The sequence below is a fragment of the Giraffa tippelskirchi genome, chromosome 10 (assembly GCF_054371585.1).
Source record: "Giraffa tippelskirchi isolate mGirTip1 chromosome 10, T2T-mGirTip1v1.2.pri, whole genome shotgun sequence".
NCBI classification, from domain to species: Eukaryota; Metazoa; Chordata; class Mammalia; order Artiodactyla; family Giraffidae; genus Giraffa; species Giraffa tippelskirchi.
The window spans coordinates 137,654,459-137,676,887 of NC_137284.1; the positions used below are offsets into that span (position 1 = coordinate 137,654,459).

Below are 22,429 nucleotides of genomic sequence, written 5' to 3' on the forward strand. Positions count from 1 at the left end.
AAGCAGGACAGCTTCAAGATTTGACCTGGGCATCAACTTTTTACACAAAGACTTCCTTTACTTCTTGATATTGTCCTCCACTTTGTCCCCTCAGGTGTAACTTGTGCCCTCCCTTATGCTCCAATGTACCTTGAAAGGGTCTCTATCTCAGCACCTGTAATATTTTTTTTTTAAGGGAAATTGGGGGCTCATAGGGAATGAGGTTTTTTAAAAAAATTTTATTTATTTTTGGCTGTGCTGTGTCTTTGTTGCTGTGTGTGGGCTTTTCTCTAGTTGCAGCAAGTGGGGGCTATTCTCTAGTTGTGGTGCATGGGTTTCCCGCGGTGGCTTCTCTTGTTGCAGAGCACAGTCTCTAAGGCATGCAGGCTTTAGTAGTTGTGGCTCACAGGCTTAGTTGCCTTGTGGCATGCGGTATCTTCCTGGACCAGGGGTCGAATCTGTGTCCCCTGCATTGGTAGGTGGATTCTTAAGCACTGGACCACCAGGGAAGTTCATCACTTTTAGCATTTAATGCCTGTATTTATTTGCAAGTCCCTCTGTCATTTATATATATGTCCCTGGGTTGGGAAGATAAATACATATGTATATATATTATCCAACTTTAAAGGTAGAGTCCATGACTTATCTTTGTGTCTCTGTGACCCAGCAAAGTACCAAACAACATGATAGATAAATAATTTAGTTGAATCAATATGCAAAGGAATTCATGAATGCAAAAGATAGAAACTGAGGAAAGCAGAGGCAGAGAAAGCAGAGGCTATGCTATGCTATGCTAAGTCGCTTCAGTCGTGTCCAACTCTGTGCAACCCCATAGATGGCAGCTCACCAGGCTCCGCCGTCCCTAGGATTCTCCAGGCAAGAACACTGGAGTGGGTTGCCATTTCCTTCTCCAGTGCATGAAAGGGAAAAGTGAAAGTGAAGTCGCTCAGTCGTGTCTGACTCTGTGCGACCCCATGGACTGCAGCCCACCAGGCTCCTCCGTCCATGGGATTCTCCAGGCAAGAGTACTGGAGTGGGGTGCCATTGCCTTCTCCTGAAAGCAGAGGAGCCAGTATCTAAAATTTAGTGAATGATTCTGATATTTCTAACTTGATATGATCAAGATGCTTGTTACCTTGTCTATTTAACTAGCACCCAAATAATCAAACCCTAAGTACCAAAAAAACAAATGAAAAAATAAACGCTCAAAATATAGTAGTAAGTTGCGGGAGCAGTATTTAAATCCAAGTCGTCTGACTTCGGAGTTTGGGCTCTTAATTACTGTGGTCTTAGCCACTATTCTCTGAAGCTGGAAGATCCTGATTTCAAGGTAAGTCAATTACCACCTCCTACACAGCCATAAGTGATTAAAAAGAAAAGTGTTAGTCACTCAGTTGTGTCTGACTCTTAGTGACCCATGGACTGTAGCCTGCCAGGCTCCTCTGTCCATGGCTTTCTCCAGGCCAGAATACTGGAGTGGGTTGCCATTCCCTTCTCCAGCGTATCTTCCCAAGGATCGAACCCAGATCTCCTGCATTGCAGGTGGATTCTTTACCAATCCATCTGAGTTTCCCTGATAACTCAGTTGGTAAAGAATCCGCCTGCAATGCAGGAGACTCCGGTTTGATTCCTGGGTTGGGAAGATCCCCTGGAGAAGGGAAAGGCTACCCACTCCAGTATTCTGGCCTGGAGAATTCCATGGACTATATAGTCCATGGGGTTGCAACCAGTCAGACAAGACTGTGAGACTTTCACTTCACTTTCACTGAGCCACCAGGGAAGCCCCATATCCAAGCTGATATAATCTCATCAGGAAAAGGAGGACAATGACAGTTTTCCAGATAATAGAGTAAGGGACTATGCCCAAAATGTTTTGCTTGTAGATCCAAAAATATAACCGATGAACTATTATCCAAAAAGTCATTTATATGGTTTGATGAAAAAAAAAAAGTCATTTATATCAAAGATTGCTACTTTTCATGGTCTCATCTATGGGGCTAACACAGGTCAAAGTTGGGGGTGAGTGATAGCTGTATATTGGAAGAAGGAATCACAGACAAGTTAAATCAAGGGGTATAACTATGAAGGAGTTAGTTAGGGTAGTTTGTAAGTACATTAAACCCAAAGCAGAGACCAAAAATAGCTGGAAGGACAGCCAAAGCCAAGGAGAGAAATACACTGAATCAAAGGAATAAGGCAAGATCAAAGACATGGTAGCATGAGGAGCAAAAGCATGGCCAGGCTCACTGGAACTGTATTAATGAGTGACGTACAGAACATGTGAAGTGGGAGATAGTTCATGAAACTAAGGCTGCAAATACTAATTTTGGCTTGGTGCTGATTGTATGCAGAGCCTGTGTGAGCTGTCAAGGTGTCCCTTGGGCTCCATAACAGTCTCTTCTTCAGTCTGTCCTTGCTGAATGGGATAAATTTGGCCACATCTGGTTTTTATGGTAGAAGGTTGTAACCTGCTTGGGCGGCTTGCTTGTGGGGAGGCGTGGAATTCTTGGGCTTACTTCCTATCTATGGTACATCATTGCAACTAAATGATCAGAACTGACCTTTGTAGGAATGTCCACCTACATCAAGCATCACAACTCTTCTCAGGAACTGTGAAGGAGGGAACTGTGGGATTCATTGAAGATTCTAACTGGGGTAGATATAGTGAAAAATGATAGTATACACAAAGGAGGTGTTTGGAGAGAGGGTGGGGAATAGGGGAACTGGAAAGTATGGCTACACTAGGTAGTCTCAAACTCTGAACCTCTCTGTCTTTCAAAGACCAGGTGTTGTGGTTTTGGTGGGAGGGGAGACAAGCCAGTAGGTTAAACCAATAATAACAGTAATAATACTGATCATAGATGACGTTTAGAGAGTGTTTGCTATATGCCAGGCATTAAGGAAGCATTTTATAAGGATTAGTTTACCCTTCACAAGCCTGCATCCAGTTTTATGGATGATGTAACCAAGGCTCAGGGAAATAAAATGATATACCGAAGATCATATAGCTGGTGAGTGTCTTGGATTTTGTCTGATCCCAAAGAATTTGTTTTTACAGTGGTGATAACACATTATCCATGTCCTTAATGGAGAGCAATTAGGTAAGAACTTGAGACCAGACACCAAATACCAAACTGTGTCCAGAGACTAGAGAAGGACCGTTCATGGAAAATGGAGCCAAGAGCCAGAAACTCAGCTGAGATGGCAGCAATTAAGTGAAGCAGGGAAGGGCTCACACTGTTGAGTGGAGAGGCCTGACAGCATCATCTTGTCTCACCTGCAGTGGGTAAGCGTGGATGACTATCAGTAGATCAGGAAGAAACTCAGGGTGGGCTTTTGAGAAAAGAAGGGAAATGGAAACTTAGCTGGAAGGGTAGATGAAGGTGCTGTGCTATGCTAAGTCGCTTCAGTCGTGTCCGACTCTGTGCGACCCCATAGACGGCAGCTCACCAGGCTGCGCCGTCCCTAGGATTCTCCAGGCAAGAACACTGGAGTGGGTTGCCATTTCTTTCTCCAGTGCATGAAAGGGAAAAGTGAAAGTGAAGTCGCTCAGTCGTGTCCGACTCTTAGCGACCCCATGGACTGTAGCCTACCAGGCTCCTCCGTCCATGGGATTTTCCAAGCAAGACTACTGGAGTGGGGTGCCATTGCCTTCTCCGAGATGAAGGTAGGAATGAGCTTTTTAGTGAATGTTGAGAAACAGGAGGCAGTAGTGACTAGAGCAGCGAGGCTGATGGGCAAGGATTTGAGAGCAGTATGGGGGAAGAAAATCAGATAGCTACAGTTCCTTCTATTATTACTGACCCTCCTGTCTCAGGTCCCCTGCCTCGTGTCATTGCCACCAACAGAATGAGGCTGAGCTGGGTTCAGAAGTAAAGGGACGCTGTGCTCTTCCATCAAAGAATGGAGAGGTGCCAACGCGTGCCTCTAGAGTCCACACACCTCCCAAGAGGCCCTGGGCAGGGCTGCACGGAGGGATCTTGTCAGCAGTGATGGGGCGGAGATCTTGTAGTGTGGGCACAGCTGCTCTGCGGAAAGCTCCAGGTTGCAGTGCCGGGTGCAGTGTCTGCACACGGCCCACTCTGCCGCCATCTTGAATTGAAGGCGCAGAGCTGGGCGCAGAGCTTATGCACGGGGCCAGCTGAGCTGTGGTGTCCGAGCAGCCATTTTGCGTAGAAACTCTCGGCTGAAGTGACGGGTGCGAGGCAGCACTCCACGAGCAAGTGAAACTAGACAAAGCACAAAGGAAAGGAAAGACAGGAAAAAAAAAAAAGGTTAGACTTTATTACCAAGATTCTATTTTTATTTCCTAGGAATTTTTAATGGGCTTTTCTGGTGACATCACCGCTTACCCTGTTCTCTCACAAAAGAATACTATCTCCCAGTAGATTCTAGGGTGCATGCCAGCGTCCTAAGTCGCTTCGGTCGTGTCTGACTCTTTGCGACCCTATGAACCATAGCCCGCCAGGCTCCTCTGTCCATGGGATTCGCCCGGCAAGAATACTGGAGTCGGTTGCCATTTCCTTCTCCAGGGGATCTTCCCCACCCAGGGATCGAACCTGCGTCATTTATGTCTCCTGCATTGGCATGTGGGTTCTTTTCCACTAGCACCACCAGATTCTAGGGTAGTGTTTCCAAAACAGCGACCCATTAATAGATTATGAAATTAATTTAGTGGGTAGTAACTAACATTTATTAAAAAATAAATAGAAAGTAACAGTGTCACACAAAATAAGGATAAGTATTGTTTTTGTTTCAGTGTGTGTACCGAGTTGCAATCACCGTAAAATGTGCTTCTTACTCTGGTAGGATAGAAAATAAAAGCTACTGCTCTGGAATAGTTTTCTTTGTCAATTTTCTGTATTTGCCAGCTATTCCACTAAGTTAGTGAAGGCAGGTGTCACTCTATGCATTCGTGGTTGTTGTGTGCTAGTAATTAGTAAATCTTCACTCACCCTATAGGATGGACCAACTGTCTAGATTAGTGAAAAGCTTGAATTAAATTATACAACTTTGAAAGAACTTCAGATTTATTATTTTCAAATAGAGTAAGTGAGAGCAAGCTAACCAACTGTTGCTTGGTACACTGGGGTGGGTTTTGCCTTAGTGAATAAACACGAGTAATTTGTAATTGACATTTCAAAGAAGCCTTAGAAACAGGCCAGCCTTTGTTTAAATCATAATTACCCTGTTTGTATGTAAAAGGATACTTCTAAAGCTTTTCAAAACAACTGGTTCTTTTAAGTAGATAATTATTCCCTTTCCAATCTTGTTTATACTATTCAGAATTGCAGTGAACTCTTTTTTTTTTTTTTCCATAGATAGTACAAAGGTTAACTTCAGCCAGCCCTTCCTCAAATTATCACAAATTCCCAATTAGTGAATTCTAAACAGGGTTTCCCCTGTAACAATATACCAAAGACTTGTATGATGTGTTCTTTATTGCTTTGAATAACATCTGACAAGTTTCCAAGTACCAGGCCACCTGGATATTCTCTATCTGTCAGGAACATGTGGTCACAGAGGTGCATTGGAGGGTAAGAGGAAATACGAATCAGGCACAAACATGCAGGGGTAGTAAAGGAGACAAAAGAGAGAAAAAGCCCCTTCTCTCTCTCTCTCTTTTTTTTTTTTAGTATCTAATACATACCAACTGAAGTGTTCATTTGCAGGCACTTTATAGTGTAAAGAAGAGTTGCAATTTATATATAAATTTAACAAAGCTACAGATGGAAATAGAAAACTAAACCTTTTTGTATGCGTTCCGGCAGTTATTAGAGGGGGTTCAGGAGAAGTTGTTAGAGAAAACACATATTACAAAAAAATTATGCTTGTTCTTTTTTGTATAACTTATTCCTCAATGCAGATTTCCGCTTAGTGTACAAAAGGAAATGCATGAAATACTTAAAAATGTTATAATCCCAGACAATCTGGTTTTCTAGTTCTTATCTTTTATCTTCTGAGCTTGGCTTCTTTCACAGGCGTATCCTCGGTCTGCCTGATTACAGGGGCCTGTTGTCTGTAATTGTCTTTGTTTATTAGGGCCCTCTGTCACCATGAAGTTTTCGTGTGTTCAAAATCTTGATTTAGCAGTGAGAACATCAGGCAGGGAGCCAACTCTGCTACTAATTAGTGTAAATCAAAAGGGGGAAGCAGGGAGATAAAAACCAGGTCCCCGTGGAAGGGGCTGCAGCCAGGGTTAGTAAGACCGACGTGGCAGGTCAGAGAGTTGAATGAGACAAAAGGGCTTAGAGAAATGCAACTTAGGGCCAAAGTCTTTTGTCTCTTTTCTTTGATTGCACCCCTTCAGATGCAGCACGAGTCTGTGGTAACCTCCAATGATTGTTCTCCTTCTCCTTCTGTTAGCAGCTTCCCATTTTGTCCCTTTCTTCCCCTTCCCTCATAGGACTTAGGTCCCAGCTGATCTAAGTCAATCAAGGTGGTGCCATTCCCCTTGTCAGTGAGTGGCATGTGATCTAATTCTGGAAAGGGACGCTTGCTATCGGGGGCATTCTGGGAAAAGTTTCTTTGGTTTTAGAAAAGGCAAAATGGTCCCTTTCTGTTTAGCAAATGATATTGATGACTTCAACTGTCACAGTTACCTGTGTCCATAAGGACAGTAGTCTAAACATATTGGAGTAAGACTATGGAAAACCTAGATCCTGAACTGCTGAGCTACATTCTGGAGCCATCCTACTTTTGGACTTCTTGTTGGGCAAGAAATTTTCCCTTAAACATTTTAAGTTGGCTTTTCTTGAAGCTGTTATGGAGTCTTGGTAATCTTTTTCCTCTATAACTTTTAGAACAACTCATTTTGCCTATTATAAAGTGCTCAGACATTAAATAAATGCTAAATTAGACATGTACTCCTTTGATGGAGTCTGTGGTGGTGTTGGTGAGAGCTGTTAATAGCCAAGAAAAGGTCTTTATAAATGTTGTGGGTTTTTTGAGTTGACTGTTTCATCCCTTTTCTTTTCCATCAGTTTTTTTCCCCACTGATTCTCATGCATGTTGTTACAGTGTGATCCTGCCTGTTTCCACTCCTTCGCCTTATCCAGGCATTGATTTCAGTAGAACCTTCTTCCAGTCGAAATTCCTTCCTGAGAATTTGGAGTTGGGACCAGGAAAGAGATCAGTCTCTTTAGGTGACTGGACTTAGAGCAGGTTTTCACATTTCCCTTTATGTAGATTGGAAACCAGGGAAAGCAGGTTGTAACAAGAACAAAAGAATGACACAGAGAAGGGCAGAGAGATGCAATGGAAAGTTCTGATGGTTTTCAAGTCTCTGGTTCCAGATAATTCCCAAGGTTCATCTGTTTGCCCACTTATAGGCATCATGACACTTCACTAGCTGAATCTTATAAGTTCCCTTTTTTGCTTATGTTAACTCGAGTGAATTTCACTAGAAACTAAAAGAATCCTTGAAACAGTGGTGTGCTGGTAAATGTTTAACAACTGTCTTTGTTAAAAGCCCCGATTTTGTAGCACTTGCTGATTTCTATGATATAAATACTCCCACTGTTGCTTATTTCAAATTACTGAAGAGACACCACTGAATGTGGAGTTGGGAAGAGATGAGCACCTTGGCTCTGGTGAGCCGGTTTGAGAAGGCTCTAGTATGCCACTGCCTACCGAATATATCACAGGGCACGCTTTTCAGAAAATCCATGTTAAACAGGAGGTTCAGGGATATATACTAAAGGCTGCTACGCTGAGAATTCTGGTATTAAAGTATTTTCATTAATTTTAAATGTGTAGAGTCTTGGGACTCAGGGAGTAGAGGAAGTAGGATTAAGTCTTTAAATATTGAAAAAAATACTTTTTAAAGTATTGTAATGATTTGGGTGTGTTGGGACTAGGTGGGAGGTAGGGAGCTTGGACTGAGGAAGGGGAAGAGGCTGGGAGTGTAGCTGTGAAGATGTGGAAGAGGGTGACCTGGGTGAGGGCAGGGTCCAGGCCTTGACAAAAAGGAGAAAATCACCTTCTGTAAGTGAGGACAGGGTTCCTGGGGTGAAAAGTTGAGGCTACCGGCCACCACTCCCACAAAAGACAAAAGTAGGTCATTTGACTATCGCCTGTAAAATCTTCTGACCTGCTTTGCTTTTGTCTGAAGTTCCTTTAAAGAGGAAAAAGCCTTTTGTTATACAATTAAAGATAAGAAGATGTAAAATGTATATGTAAGTTTGGAGTAATGACTTTATTGTGAATGAGGTAAAATAATCAGTAAGTCTGGCATCAGATCCCTCCCTCTTTTTGAAGAAAGAAAGTTGGGAGGGATGGAGAAAGATGGTATCAGGGCTTTTAAGAAGACCCTTCCAAGCCTAGCCACCTTCCCACACTTGATTGCTCTGCCTGAAACACCAGTCACCAAGTCTTCAAACATTCGACTGTTCAAATGTTGAACTGCTCCTCAATTTTAAGACCAATCCTCTAACATTTCCTGTGGATCTCCCAGGAAAGCTGTGTTCCCATAGTTGAGACCCCTATGTATGTATGTATAGCCCATCTTGCTGTCATGAACCCCCAATCTTTCTTCTCATAGGTTTGATGTTCAAAAACTGGAATTTTTGGACAATATGCATTGACATTCCTAAACCTCAGAACTTGGATTTTTGTACTTAAGCTCATGAATGAACATTTCAAATGCATTGTTTAGGTTCAATGATATCAATATCTTGGTGCACTGGTCATTTGTACACCTATTTGAATAGTTACTCCTTGACATTTATACAGGAAAAAAATGAATGTGTTGAAGTTAGTGATAAGAAGAGTATATCTTATAAATTTAGTTCACAAGACAAAGCTGGAAATCACTAGACACACTTGAAGGGGTACATTTTAGCATCAGTTAGTCCAGTCCAGGGGTCCTGGACTTAAGCCTGTTGACTTTGCTCATTTGTGGGAAAAAAAGATCAAAATTAAAGAACACATATAAAGTCCTGGAAAATATATTCCTGAAGAATATATCTGAAAGGTGATGTGATCTAATTCCTTACATAAGAATTGAGTCCAGATGGAACAAAATTGAAAGATAAAACAAGGAAACTATAAAAGTGCTAGAAAAACACACTAATAAAAAGTTTCCTAATCTCAAGTAGGGAAGACTTTTCCAAGCACAATACAAAGTCTAGAAGCCTTAAGGTAGAAGACAAATACTTGGACTGAATAAAACTATTTAAACTTTCATAAAGAGAGAGAATTGAAAAAACAAAACAATAAATAAAGTGAAAAGACAAACTAGGAAATTTTTTTGTAAGAAAATTAGGGCAGATCTTAATATCCCGAATATATAAAGAGTTTTAAAAATAAGATAAAGTCAAACAAGTTAGTAGAAAAATGATGAAAGTATATGAATAGAAAGTTCATAGATGAGGAGTGCCAAATGACAAAAAAAAGTACACAAAAAGTTGTTCAACCTCACAAATAACTAAAGAAATAACGAAAACAGTGAAATATTTTTATTTCAGATTTGCATAGGTCTAATGTGTGATGATACCAATATTGGGAAGCTGTGGAAAGCAGGCCCTTTCAAAGCAATGTTGGTGGGAAAGAAAATTGGTATAATTTGTTTGGAGGACAGCCTGGGAATATAAAAAATGATCATACTCTGTGACTTAGCAGTTCCATGATTAAGAATTGGTAACATCCTTTCAGATGTGCAAAGAAAAAATGTAGATACATACTTAAGAATATTCACTGAAGTATTATATACCTGCTTAGGTTGCCAGATTCCCCAAATCTACTTTTTAGAAATGACACTTTTATTATGTGCTTTCTGATTAGAAGTACTCATGTGCATTGTATGAAATTCAAATAATGCAATTTTGTTAAAATGGAAAGAAAATTCTACCCTAAAGATGATAACTGCTAACAGTTCAATGCATATTATTTCCAGGCCATTTTTGAACATAAACATATGTAATAAGTTGAACCCTTGCTTTCTCTAAACTTAGGAACAGGTTGGATTCAGATAAATATTTTGAGATATATTTCTCCTCATCCCAACTCTTAGGAGCTATCTGAAACTTACAAGCTGAATACATTCAGAAAGCTTAATATCCTTCACTATCTGAATTTACTAACCAAACTTTAATTCTTGCTGTCTGAATTCAGAAATAAATAAATTTGGATAGCCAGGGATAATTGTATGATTTTTTTTCCACAAAAGTTGAATTTTAATATACACTATTCAACAACTTGCTTTTTTTTTGCTTATAAATATATTTTTGACATCATTTCATCTACGTTCATAAAGACCTATCATATCTTTTTAATGGTCACATAGCAGTCCATTGTATTTGTTTAGTCACTCAGTTGTGTCTGACTCTTTTGTGACCCTGTGGACTGTACCCCACCGGTATCCTCTGTCCACGGGATTCTCCAGGCCAGAATACTGGATTGGGTTGCCATTTCCTTCTCCAGGGGATCTTCCCTACACAGGGATCGAACCCATGTCTCCTGCTTTACAGGCGGATTCTTTATCACTAAGCCACAGGAGAAGCATTCTATTGCATAGCTCTATCATTTATTGAATGAGTTTCTTATTGATGAGCATTTTTTGGTAACCTAAGTTTATGTACTGACATGGAAAAGTGTCCAAATGAGTTATACATGTGTATGTAGAATGTATATGTATTTCTTTTGTCTTCCCTTCCAGCTCTAAGAATGCATAACTGTGTGCACTGGGTTTTTTTTGTTTGTTTTAAAATTTCAATCAGGTCCTATTTCTCTTAAACTTGTGCGTGCCAAGTTGCTTCAGTATCGTCAGATTCTGCAACCCTATAGACAGTAACCCACTAGGCTCCTCTGTTCATGGGATTCTCCAGGCAAGACTACTGGAGCGGTTGCTGTGCCTTCTTCCAAGGGATCTTCCTGACCCAGGGATCGAACCCTCATCTCTTATGTTTCCTGCATTGTCAGGCAGGTTCTTTACCACTAGTACCACCTGGGAAGCTCAAGAATGTATAACTTGTAGAATTGCATGGTTTGGCTCTTAATTATAAGCTATATTATAATTATACTTTTAATGTGTCCGTGTTAGTTGCATCTCTCCATCTACAGTAAATTGTAAGTCCTTTGAAACTGCAGGAATTGTCTTCACTTCAGTGTTTTCCAAAATGCCTATAAAAATGTTCAGCACTCACTTTGGAAACAGTTTGGCAGATTCTAAAAGAGTTAAACATAGAGTTACCCTCAGACCCAGCAATCCACTCTTTTACTTATTTTACTTATTTATCTTATTACTTATTTATTAAATTTAAATTTTGAATATGATTCAAAATTCTATGTCTCTTTTACATCAACTGTAGTTTTGTTTTTTTTTTACCTTTTGACCCCACTTGCCCAAATAATACATTTTTTGAGCAAATCAGGAGGTTTTTTTTTTATTCTTCAAAAAAAGTTTCTTGGCATTTAAAATATAATCTTGATGAAGATCTTGAAAGAAAATTACTAGTTGAAATAATATCACTGCCGTCTTTTAAAAAAGTTTAATTCTGTAAATGTTATATACAAATAAAGCAACTGATAAATTCCACAGGTGTAAAAATTACATATCTATTACCATTCTTTGACAGTTTCATCAAGAAAGTATAGATGAGAGCTTAGCCAGAAAGTTAAAAACACATCTTTTTTTATTTGGATTTTCTCAGGGGAAATAGCCTACAACACTGCATCTTCTGTTTGAGCATGTTTCAGGCTCTCCCCTGAGCCTGATCTTCTCCATATATGACGGGAAGAAGTGTGGCAAAGTAAATGTAACAAGTATTTGTTTTAGTGAAACCTTCAGAACCCATGTCTGAGCCTGGATTGGACACTAAGCCTAGGGATTTACAAAGGCCAAGCCTGCCTTCTGAGGTTTCAACCCTTGATATTCCCTATGAGTTGAGAAAAATAGTGATTTCACCTTTGTGTGTGTACAAATGTTGGGTTTTTTTTTTTTTATCATTTTTAATTGAAGTATAGTTGATTTACAATATTATGTTTATTTCGTATGTACAGCATGCTGCTGCTGCTGCTTAGTCACATCAGTCGTGTCCGACTCTGTGTGACCCCATAGACGGCAGCCCACCAAGCTCCTCTGTCCCTGGGATTCTCCAGGCAAGAATACTGGAGTGGGTTGCCATTTCCTTCTCCAATGCATGCATGCATGCATATGTACAGCATAGTGATTCAGTATTTTTGCAAATTATACTCCCTTATAAGTTATTACAACATAATGGGCATAATTCCCTATGTTATATAGTATATCTTTGTTGCTTAATATATTTTTAAGTTAAAAAGTTGGACAGTATGTATAGTCTAAAATTTTATAAAAGAAAAAAATAACCTGGTTAATATATACATGGAAAATAATTCTGATAAAATGTATATAACCAACTGGTAAGATCCCTTGAATTAGGAAATGGCAACCCACTCCAATATTCTTGCCTGGGAAATCCCATGGACAGAGGAGCCTGGTGGGCTGTAGTCCGTGAGGTTGCAAAAAGTTGGATGACTTAGCAACTAAACAACAACAACAATAATCATCAGAGGAAGATTGGGACAAGGTGGGTGACAGCATAAGAGGTAGTCACTTTTTTGCTATAATTTTCAGCAATATATGGATATTTTTATTATAAGAATATTATTTTAGAAGCAGAAAAATATATAAAAAGCATGCAAATATAAGAGTGTTCCTTATGCTTTGAAATAGCAAAAAATTGGATGTCATAAATAAGGGATTGGTTAAATAAATTATATCCATATTATGGAATACAGTTTAGCTCTCCCCTAAATATAATATCATCGCACACTTACACAAAGAACCAATAATAATGATATGTTTCTATATAGCTCAAATTGTTAATTATATCTAGTTAAATATCTCAACTTTCTGAGTTATTTCTGTAATGTCTCAATTCTTAATGAGCAGCATGAATTACTTTTGCAATTGGAATAAAGGGTTATTATTCAATGCATATTGAAATTACAGATTTTATAATATTTTTTAGGTCTTGAGAATTAACTACCCCGTCATGTTATATCAGATAAGTCTATTGCTTAACTTTTATGTGTTAGACTTTTGTATACATTTCCAGGAACATTTAGTGTATTTTAGTTAGAGACTGTTTAGATATCACTTTCCTTTTTTGTCTAGATCAGTGCTATTCAATAGAAATTTAATGCAAGCCACCTATGTCATTTTAAATTATCTAGTAACTACATTTTTTAAGGTAGTTTTTTAAAACTTTTTTTGTAAAAGGAAACATGCAACTAGTTTTAACAATATAATTTATTAATCCAATATATGTAAAATACTTCATTTTGACATGTAATGAATATAAAAATTATTAATAACATATTTTACATTCTAATTTTCATACTAAGTCTTTGAAATCTGGTGTGTACTTTATATTTGCAGCATATCTTAACTTGGATGCTAAATTTTCAACAGTTAAAATATCCTACCAAAAGATTACATTGTTTTTAAAGGAAGAATATTTAACACTGCTTCAGTTTTTAAACTTGCGTTAAAATTAATTAAAAATAAAAAATTAAGTTCCCTAGTCATACTAGTCATATTTCAAGTGGTCAATAGCTACATGTGGCTGGTGGCAACATACTTGAAACAGTGCAGATATAGAACATTTCCACTACTGCAGCAAGTTCTGCTGGACAGTGCTAGTCTAGACAATGAGCTCTTGGCTGGTAAAATCAGCTCATCTTTGGAGTTCTACAACTTAACAGTGCTGGTCACATAGTAGCTATTTCATAAATGAGGGATCCATTCATAAACCTGAATTGGGGTGACCATAAATGGGAACCTGGTGCAGACAGAGAATGATAAGAAGACCTTCACAGTATGGAGTTGGGTGGTTATCTTCCAGCTGAGGAAGGACGAATAGTTGCTGTATCGGAGGTTTTTTGAGCCTGGTGTTTGCAAACAGCAAATGATCTACGAATTTCTATTTGTTTTTCCTGACTTAATATAAACAAGAATTTGTGGAATGGACTTTCAGACCTAAGCAAGTGCAGAGGTTGTGTTTGGAAGAAGGCTGGGGCTCAGTGTAAACTGGGTCCTACTGAGTTGACGCAGTGGTTGTCTGTTGGTGGCAAGTGAGGGCAGCATAGAGCTGCCAGGGTGGTGAGCTCTGAGGAGTTCCAAAGTGTGGGTAGATGGGAGATTGGGGGAGTATTAAGGTGAACCCAAATCAAGAACTTGCAGTCCAAAAGGAAAGCCAAATCTATAAAGCACAGCATCAGGAAGGATGGCAAATCCAGTTGGGACCAAGGTATAAGGAAAAATGCCAGGATCTGTTTCTTCCCCTCCCAACTAAGAGGGAGGTTTGGTCTTTCTTTCTTTCTTTTTTTTAATGTAAATTATAAGCAAACTGAGAATTAACGTTACGGTTAACCTCATAGAAGTGTATAACCAAATCACTGGTTTAAATTTTGAGTGTATTTCCTTCCTATATAATCATTATTTTAAATGCATGTTTTATTTTATAAATGGATTTTAAAAAACACCGTAATGTTCTATAAACATCTTTCCATGTCTTTACATATTCTTAGTATTATTTTATTTTTTAAAATTATTTATTTTATTTTTTGGCTGTGCTGGGTCTTCATTGCTGCCTGCGGGCTTTCTCTAGTTGTGGCGAGTAGGGAAGGGGGCTACTCTCCAGTTGCCGTGTGAGGGCTTCTCACTGCAGTCGCTTCTCCTATGGTGCACAGTCTCTTGGCAGTGGGCTCTAGAATGTGGGCTTCAGTAGTTGTGGCTTACAGGCTTAGTTGTTCTGTGGCATGTGAAATCTTCCTGGACCAGGAATCAAACCCATGTCCCCTGTGTTCGCAGGCAGATTTTCTATCACTGGACCACCAGGAAAGTCCTATTCTTAGCATTCTTATACACCACTTTTAATGGTCCCCTTATTTTTGGTTGGTGTGGATATGTTCCATTTGATTTAACCAACTGTCAGTTAGAAGACACTAAGATTTTTCACCATTTGAAAATGCAGTAGTTGGATGCAATCTCAAAAATGAAAGAATGAGCTCTGTTCGTTTCCAAGGCACACCATTCAATATCACGGTAATTCAAGTCTATGCCCCAACCAGTAACACCGAAGAAGCTGAAGTTGAATGGTTCTATGAAGACCTACAAGACCTTCTAGAACTAACACCCGAAAAAGATGTCCTTTTCATCATAGGGGACTGGAATGCAAAAGTAGGAAGTCAAGAAACACCTGGAATAACAGGCAAATTTGGCCTTGGAGTACAGAATGAAGCAGGGCAAAGGCTAATAGAGTTCTGCCAAGAGGACACACTGGTCATAGCAAACACCCTCTTCCAACAACACAAGAGAAGACTCTACACATGGACATCACCAAATGGTCAACACCAAAATCAGATTGACTATATTCTTTGCAGCCATAGATGGAGAAACTCTATACAGTCAGCAAAAATAAGACCGGGAGCTGACTGTGGATCAGATCACGAACTCCTTATTGCCAAATTCAGACTGAAATTGAAGAAAGTGGAGAAAACCACTAGACCATTCAGGTATGACCTAAATCAAATCCTTTATGACTGTACAGTAGAAGTGAGAAATAGATTTAAAGGACTAGATCTGATAGACAGGATACCTGATGAACTATGGATGGAGGTTCGTGACACTGTACAGGAGAGAGGAATCAAGACCATCCCCAAGAAAAAGAAATGCAAAAAAGCAAAATGGCTCTCTGAGGAGGCCTTACAAATAGCTGTGAAAAGACGGGAAGTGAAAAGCAAAGGAGAAAAGGAAAGATATACCCATTTGAATGCAGAGTTCCAAAGAATAGCAAGGAGACATAAGAAAGCCTTCCTCAGCAAAGAAATAGAGGAAAACAATAGAATGAGAAAGACTAGAGATCTTTTCAAGCAAATTAGAGATACCAAGGGAACATTTCATGCAAAGATGGGCTCAATAAAGGACAGAAATGGTAGGGACCTAACAGAAGCAGAAGATATTAATAAGAGGTGGCAAGAATACACAGAAGAATTGTACAAAAAAGTTCTTCACTACCCAGACAAGCACGATGGTGTGATCACTCACCTAGAGCCAGACATCCTGGAATGTGAAGTCAAGTGGGCCTTAGGAAGCATCACTATGAACAAAGCTAGTGGCGGTGATGGAATTCCAGTTGAGCTCTTTCAAATCCTGAAAGATGCTGCTGTGAAAGTGCTGCACTCAATATGCCAGCAAATATGGAAAACTCAGCAGTGGCCACAGGACTGGAAAAGGTCAGTTTTCATTCCAATCCCAAAGAAAGACAATGCCAAAGAATGCTCAAACTGCCACACAATTGCACTCATCTCACATGCTAATAAAGTAATGCTTAAAATTCTCCAAGCCAGACTTCAGCAATACGTAAACTGTGAACTTCCAGATGTTCAAGCTGGTTTTAGAAAAGGCAGAGGAACCGGAGATCAAATTGCCAACATCCGATGGATCTTCGAAAAAGCAAGAGAGTTCCATAAAAACATCTATTTCTGCTTTATTGAGTATGCCAAAGCCTTTGACTGTGTGGATCACAATAAACTGTGGAAAATCCTGAAAGAGATGGGAATACCAGGCCATCTGACCTGTCTCTTGAGAAACCTGTATGCAGGTCAGGAAGCAACATTTAGAACTGGACATGGAAACAGACTGGTTCCAAACAGGAAAAGGAGTATGTCAAAGCTGTATACTGTCACCCTGCTTATTTAACTTATGTGCAGAGTACATCATAAGAAACGCTGGGCTGGAGGAAGCACAACCTGGAATCAAGATTGCCGGGAGAAATATCAATAACCTCAGATATGCAGATGACACCACCCTTATGGTAGAAAGTGAAGAAGAACTACAGAGCCTGTTGATGAAAGTGAAAGTGGAGAGTGAAAAAGTTGGCTTAAAGCTCAACATTCAGAAAACTAAGATCATGGCATCTGGTCCCATCACTTCATGGCAGATAGATGGGGAAACAGTGGAAACAGTGGCTGACTTTATTTTTCTGGGCTCCAAAATCACTGCAGATGGTGATTGCAGCCATGAAATTAAAAGACGCTTACTCCTTGGAAGGAAAGTATGACCAACCTAGATAGCATATTAAAAAGCAGAGACATCACTTTGCCAACAAAGGTCCGTCTAGTCAAGGCTATGGTTTTTCCAGTGGTCATGTATGAATGTGAGAGTTGGACTATAAAGAAAGCTGAGCCCCAAAGAATTGATTCTTTTGAACTGTGGTGTTGGAGAAGACTCTTGAGAGTCCCTTGGACTGCAAGGAGATCCAACCAGTCCATCCTAAAGGAGATCAGTCCTGGGTGTTCATTGGAAGGACTGATGTTGAAGCTGAAACTCCAATCCTTTGGCCACCTGATGCGAAGAGCTGACTCATTTGAAAAGACCCTGATGCTAGGAAAGATTGAGGGCAGGAGGAGAAGGGGACGACAGAGGATGAGATGGCTGGATGGCATCATCGACTTGATGGACATGGGTTTGGGTGGACTCAGGGAGTTGGTGATGGACAGAGAGGCCTGGTGTGCTGCGGTTCATGGGGTCACAGAGAGTCGGACATGACTGAGCGACTGAACTGAACTGAACTGAAATACTAGGTAAATCTTTGTGTATATTTATGGTGATCTCTTTAGAATAAATTCCTAAAAGTAGAATGGTTAGGTGAGAGGTTAATATCTATAAGTTTTTGGATTTAAATTGCCAAATCCCTCTCTTAAAGGCTGTAACAATGTACAGTCTTCCACTAGTGCCTATTTCCCCAAACCTTCATCAATTCTGGGTAACATTAAAAACAAACAAACAAGCAGCATCCACTATAGCCGAAAACCCAACTTTGGTAACTTGACTGGTGGAAAAAAAATGGCACCTCAGTTTTTAAAATAGCATTTCTTTGGTTACTACAGATGTTGGACTTAAAAACTGGCCATGTATTTGTATGTGTGTGAGACTGACCTGCCTATTTTCATGACTGTCCATTTTCTACAAGATACTTACTTGGAGAGTTTTGTAGGTGCTGTCTACATAGTAAGGATATTAAACCTTAAAATATATGCTACAAATACTTCCCATTTGTACAGTATTTGCCTTTGCATTGTTTTTATATGCGGCTTCACAGGTTTTTTTTTTTAATAAACTTTTAATTTTTGAGTAATTCTTACAATGATTTAACTTTACAGAAAAGTTGCCGAGATAGTTCAGAGAGTTCCTGCATACCTCTCACCCCATTTGCCCTAATGTTAACAGCTTACAGTAGTCCCCCCTTACCTAGTGGCTGCTGCTGACGGATGGCTAAAACCATGAATAGTACCAACCCCTTTATATGGTATGTGTTTTCTTACACATACATATCTATGATAAAGTTTAATTTATAAATTAGGCACAGTAAGAGATTAACAACAATAATCAATGAAATGGAACAATTATAACAACATACTGTAATGAAAGTTATGTGAATGTAGTCGTTCTCAAAATATCTTGTATAAATTAGTGCCTTTTGCATTTCAACTAAGCACTTGTATGCTGTGGCCTAACTTTTGCAGTGTGAAGTGTGACAGCAAAATTTGTATGCATTTCTTTTTCCTTCTTTACAATTTCATCAGTAGAGGATTTGTTCTTACTGTAGACCTCAGCATATACTTTTTTTTCTTGCCTTATTAGATCAAGAACTTTCGCTTTTTCACCCAAAGGAAGACTCTGTGGCTTACCCTTGGCATATTTAAATTGCCAGCATCACTACTCTAGTGCTTTGGGGCCATTATTTGTAATATGAGGGTTTCTTGACCGCAAGCACTGTGATACTTCAACAGTGGATCTGATAGCCGAAGTAGCTACTAGGTGGTTGGTGGTCCTGACACACTGGACAAAGGAATAATTCATGGCTTGGGTAGGATGGAGCAGAATGGCAAGAGGTTTCATCTGATTGCTCAGAACAGCACACAATTTAAAATTATGAATTGTTTATTTCTGTGAATTTCCATTTAATGTTTTTGGGCCTCAGTTGACCTTGGCTAACTGAAACCTTGGAAAGCAAAACTGCAGATAAGGGGGAGCTACTGTATATAACCATAGAATATTTGTCAAAACAAAGGTTAAAGTTTGGTTGATTAAACCTGCCTGACTTCAGGCTCTACTACAAAGCCACAGTCATCAAGACAGTATGGTACTGGCACAAAGATAGAAATATAGATCAATGGAACAAAATAGAAAGCCCAGAGATAAACCCACGCACATATGGACACCTTATCTTCGACAAAGGAGGCAAGAATATACAATGGAGAAAAGACAATCTCTTTAACAAGTGGTGCTGGGAAAACTGGTCAACCACTTGTAAAAGAGTGAAACTAGAACACTTCCTAACACCATACACAAAAATAAACTCAAAATGGATTAAAGATCTAAACGTAAGACCAGAAACTATAAAACTCCTAGAGGAAAACATAGGCAAAACACTCTCCGACATAAATCACAGCAGGATCCTCCATGACCCACCTCCCAGAATATTGGAAATAAAAGCAAAAATAAACAAATGGGACCTAATTAAAATTAAAAGCTTTTGCACAACAAAGGAAACTATAAGCAAGGTGAAAAGACAGCCTTCAGAATGGGAGAAAATAATAGCAAACGAAGCAACAGACAAACAATTAATCTCAAAAATATACAAGCAACTCCTGCAGCTGAATTCCAGAAAAATAAACGACCCAATCAAAAAATGGGCCAAAGAACTAAACAGACATTTCTCCAAAGAAGAAATACAGATGGCTAACAAACACATGAAAAGATGCTCAACATCACTCATTATTAGAGAAATGCAAATCAAAACCACAATGAGGTATCATTTCACACCAGTCAGAATGGCTGCTATCCAAAAGTCTACAAGCAATAAATGCTGGAGAGGGTGTGGAGAAAAGGGAACCCTTTTACACTGTTGGTGGGAATGCAAACTAGTACAGCCACTATGGAGAACAGTGTGGAGATTCCTTAAAAAACTGGGAATAGAACTGCCATATGACCCAGCAATCCCACTGCTGGGCATATACACTGAGGAAACCAGAATTGAAAGAGACGCGTGTACCCCAATGTTCATCGCAGCACTGTTTACAATAGCCAGGACATGGAAGCAACCTAGATGTCCATCAGCAGACGAATGGATAAGGAAGCTGTGGTACATATACACAATGGAATATTACTCAGCCATTAAAAAAAATACATTTGAATCGGTTCTACTGAGATGGATGAAACTGGAGCCCATTATACAGAGTGAAGTAAGCCAGAAAGAAAAACAACAATACAGTATACTAATGCATATATATGGAATTTGAAAGATGGTAAATTTTGCTAGAAGTATCTTCATTCTTACTAACCCTATATGCGAGACAGAATAAGAGACACAGATGCATAGAACAATTTTATGGACTCTGAGGGAGAAGGTGAGGGTGGGACGTTCTGGGAGAATAGCATTGAAACATGTATATTATCATATGTGAAACAGAACACCATTCCTTGTTCGATGCATGAGACAAGGGCTCAGGGCCGGGGCAATGGGATGACCCAGAGGGATGGGATGGGGAGGGAGGTGGGTGGGGGGTCCAGGAAGGGGAACACATGTAAACTCATGGCTGATTCATGTCAATGTATGGCAAAAACTATTACAATATTGTAAAGTAATTAGCCCCCAACTAAAATAAATTAAAAAAAAATGTTTGGTTGATTAAAAATTGGAGCACACTTTTTTTCAGACATTTGTGCATTTTCCATGCAAGTCTATGTAATCTATAATGTACTGAAACATATCATTAATAGTTTACTAATAGAGCTGTAGAACTTTTTTTTATTATGAATCATAATGTTTCTATGTGCAAAGGCACTGAGAGTTTTGATTTTGAAGTGCTTTGGAGTCTGGTAACTCTACTGAAGGATTTAATTTGCAGTCCTGTCTCCTATGGTTTCATTTAGTGTCTTACTCTCCCTACTATCAGGCTACTTACTTTCTAGGGTTAAAGGGCAAAAGTGAAAAGTGTGCCTAACATCATTCTTAATAAGAAGTAACATGCCATGAGGGCACTTTTCTAAAGACAGCTATCATCTTACTCTTTCTCGATTACAGCTTCCCCAGGGATGGGTTGATAAAGAGGTGTTTGGTCTAAAGTGGTCTTTTCCTAGAACTGAGTGGAAATACCTTGGATGACTGGACAGCCCAGAGTGTTGGAGCAGTGACTCAGGGTCCAAGGATGTCTGCTCCACCCTGGTCACTGCTGGGTCTTTGTGTAAGTCATTTCCCCACTTGGGGCCTAATTTCCTCATCTGCAAAGCAATGGGACTTCAGTGATCTTTTTCCATCTGGAGATTTTCTCAGTGATTCTCGAAAACAGATTTATTGCAACTGATGGATAAGTTCATGATGTGGATTGTGGTGAAGGTTTCATATGTCAAAGCTTTTCAAATGGCATATTTTTAAATACATGCAATTTAATGTATGTCACATGTATGTCAATACAGCTATCTAAAAATTTTTTTATCCAACTTTTAGAATGATGAGGCAATAGAAAGGATAATAATACTCTATTCTGATAAGCATCTGTTTATAATGTTTGTGAGAGAGAGAAATAACAGTGATTTCTGGAGTTTTCCCTACAGCTTCCTACTATGGCTTGTGCTTTCTCCTCCCCCAGCTTCTATTTTTTTAAATTAATGTTTTCATCTATTCCAGGAAATGTTCATTTTCTTCATCTCAGGCATCATCCTTGAGTCCCTGCTCTTTTTTGGAATGCCTGAAGTTTAGGAGCAAGGGGGTCTAAGCTTCAGTTGGACTTTACTGTGTCTCTAGGCTCATCCCCACCATCTTTTTCAGGAAGAGAAGAGAGCTATCACGTCCCTAACTCTTACAGTGAACTCAACTCTTTGGGTAGTACCTCTCAGCAAAAATTCCTCTTTGAAAGTACACTGTAAGGGAGACAAAATATATTCTTACAGTGGAACTTCACACTGTGACAGCTAGGTGAGGAAATGCTCAGAGGCTGTTGTGGAGGTGGGCTCTGGCCCTCCTTCCCCACCCACTGCTAAGTACTCTTTTCTTGACTTCTTCTATGCTCAGTTAGGCACCAGTCACTCACCAGGAACTCATGATCCTTCCACCAAAATACCTCTTTGAGCCCATCTTGTGCATTCCCTCTGGCACCACCCAGGCCATATGCATCATTTAAAAATTTAGATCTCTCCAGGAAGCTCCTTGCTTGACTTCCTGCTTAAAGCTTCTCTGCCCTGCAACCATGCTGCAGGATTCATCATTCTCAAGACTGTAGTCAGCTCAAAAACCTTCCAAGGCTCTCCATCTGCCCGTTTCATCAAGTATAAACTCTTCTGCTTGCACTGTGAGACCCTCTACCACCTAGTCCTTGTCTTCTCATATTCTACCTTCACCACCATGCCCAGGGTCAAATC

General features: G+C 39.6%; 1 protein-coding gene across 9 annotated transcripts in view; it reads left to right on the forward strand.

Annotated features, from left to right (window-relative positions):
- The window catches only part of LOC145524536 (carboxypeptidase A4-like), a 100,884-nt gene that overhangs the window by 2,205 nt on the left and 76,250 nt on the right, over window positions 1-22,429 (forward strand). For 6 of the 9 annotated variants that reach the window (XM_081537042.1, XM_081537043.1, XM_081537038.1 and 3 more), the window contains exon 1: window positions 4,107-4,253. The exons of 1 other annotated variant lie outside the window; for it this stretch is intronic. The gene's annotated coding sequence lies outside the window, so the exon portion shown is untranslated. Of the gene's footprint in view, window positions 1-3,530; window positions 3,647-4,106; window positions 4,254-22,429 lie in introns of those variants that run through there. 2 more of the 9 variants (XM_081537036.1, XM_081537047.1) reach the window with 2 other exon arrangements.